The following is a 2,837-nucleotide window of genomic DNA, read 5'->3' on the forward strand; positions in this document are numbered from 1 at the left end:
AGTTTACACCCTACCGTATAAGGTAACGGCTACATATGGGTGTCTGTAGTTGGTTGGTTTAAACTCTATGAGCTTACTCCATGCCAAAACCGCTTTCAACCTAGTTGGTTGTCTCCACTCCATATCAAATATATGGCTGGATAATCAATGGTTAAGTCCTAGCTTATCATCAGTCGTGGTAGACTGTCTGTCATGGTTGGGAAAAAGCACCTCACTCTTACTGCTGCTATTTTTTGCTAAAGGATCTGCTACAAGCATACGTTAGCACAACGCATTTTGAATGGGAGATTCTCTTCCTATTCTAGAACTTGCTTACGTAAGTTTTCAACTTTGAACACTTGTTGTGGTGGGGTTGGATACCGTTTCCATAGTTTCATAAGTCAAGGACTTAATAGGTGTGCTGACCAAGTATGTTGGCAGGTAACCTTCATTAGGGGTGAACATGTAGTTCTATGTGTTCCAAAATGTTCAAAAGTCTGACATAAGGGCACACCCTATTCTACTTCTTAGTAGCTATGAGCTTTTTAAGATACTCACGCGAGTTGGAAATTTGGCTCACAACTTCATGGAAAGTTGCACCAAGGTTTTCTTGCATTATTCCAGTACCTTCAGAAGATCTGAAAATTGGTTATGCCTTTGGACAACTCTTAGTTGTGGTTACTCCTTTACAGTACTCAAGTGAGTTATAAATGGAGTTACCATTTAGACCCAAGTGCTTGCAGAAGGACAACAATGTTGAAAATCAAGATGTTGCTCTTGGTTTCATTGAACCTCCTCACTGCATCACGTATCAGTTGGCTCGCGTATGGGATGCCAACACAGAAAACATCAGTGTTCTTACGAAGATATCACCACTTTTGTTTTCGAGGACGAAAACTCTTCTTAAGGGGGGAGTAATGTCAGGACATCGGCAAGGCCGGACTAGACAAGGCAGGGCCGGGCTAGGCAATGTGGAACGGGGAGTCCAACTAGGGCAAAGGGCCAGGGGCATGCCTATATAAAGGGTGGTTGGGTGGTGGACTCTCAAGCTCTAGTCACCCCTGTCTTATACTCCCTACCTCATGAACTTCACTATCTTCTGCTTTTCTCATAACCATTGATATTATGATGAATGTAGAGCCCCTTGTAGTCAATTACAAAAAGAAGTGATTCTAGCACTACAAGAGGTGCTGAAGGCTTGTGACGGCCTTAGCAACAAAAATGTATCGGGACATTTTTATCCCCGGCATCGCTAAAAACGTCGATATTAGCGTAAAAAAGAAACCATCGCTGTAAGCGTTGTTATCGGCATGCGCTATCCATATTCTTCACTTTATACCACCCTGACACAATCAAGCTTAAAAATAAGTGTCCCTTCTTAGTTGTCAACCACGGAGGAATGTTTAAGTTGACAATGACAACTGGCCATACACTATACGATGTCGACCTCAGAACAAATGGATTTAGACCATCCATAGCCCAGGCTGAGGCACAAATTTTGAGCTTCACTAGCAAAATTCAGCCATGTGTTGTCAACATGTTTCCTTGCCGCACAATATGCAGGGATCCATAGCACACCGTCCAAAGATATGTTCTCCTCAAGCCATGTTGCTAGAGTGGCCATAAAGTTGAATTCAAAGAAATGCTTGATGCAAGGCAGCATAGGAAAATGTCATAGCACCTTTTGTGGCACTTTTTGTCCATGGAGATCCATTTGATATCTCTTGAAATCACATTTTGAACACTTTTGCATGTCCACATATTCCTCCTTGAAAAGAATATAGTCATTAGGACAAGCAGAAATGAAATTGTAATCCATCCCCAGGGCCTGCAAGATCTTTCTTGCATCTCTCTGGAATTTGGTATCACATTATCAGCTGGCAAAATGTGCTCCTTTAGCAATCTACATAAAGAAACAAAATAACATCTCTCATAATTTGGTACATTATACATGTATAGTTTTTTTATTGAAGTCGACACATTGCAAGAGATAACTTGAAAAGTTCTGCAACGCTAGTGTCACTCCATCCAAACTTTGCCTGCATATTGAGAAGAACCAAGAGTGCCTACAATATAAACACTCGTGGTCCATCATACAAGGGCATGTTGGCCTCACGTTTCATGTCATCCTAGACGAGCCTTTCCAAATCCATGATCATCTCTATCATTTTGTCGATGTCGGGCTCAAACATAGCCTGGTTGGGGATGTGCTTTGCACAGTTACCCTTAGAGCTTGAAGTGGCTGCATTTTGTGGCCTCACGCATGCTGCTTGAGTAAAGCGCCTGCAAGCACGTCTATTAGGTTGCAAGATCGATGCTTGTTGACCATTATTAGAGTCTGATGAGTTGTAATTGGCAACAAATCGATCTATCATAGATGGATCAAACTCGCCAAACTCGAGAACGTGCTGTAAAGAAATGTGCCTTGTCCATCGCACAACATGTTTGCATTGATTAAACAAGGACATAAGATCCTTGTTACGAGATAGGCGTCTCGATCGGACGGCCCCACATCATCATCAATACTCATAATGATTGTGAATATCCTGAACCCTAAATTAAACATAAATTTACGCTTTCTTCTCTTCTCTCTCTCTTTTCTCTCTCTCTCTCTCTCTCTCTCTCTCTCTCTCTCTCTCTCTCTCTCTCTCTCTCTCTCCCTCTCCCTCTCCCTCTCCCTCCAATAGCAATCAAGCAATCATAAATCACACTGTAAACTACCTCACATTCTCTAGCCATGCCCGATCCCTACACACCTCGGACTAGAGGTGCAAGGAGATTAGGACCATTGGGTTAAAATGTCGTCTTTATTGGTCAATTCCTATATTTGTGGGTGTGAAAAGTCTGCACACCCATGT

This window comes from Adiantum capillus-veneris, chromosome 21, assembly GCF_014529385.1.
Source record: "Adiantum capillus-veneris isolate H3 chromosome 21, ASM1452938v2, whole genome shotgun sequence".
NCBI classification, from domain to species: Eukaryota; Viridiplantae; Streptophyta; class Polypodiopsida; order Polypodiales; family Pteridaceae; genus Adiantum; species Adiantum capillus-veneris.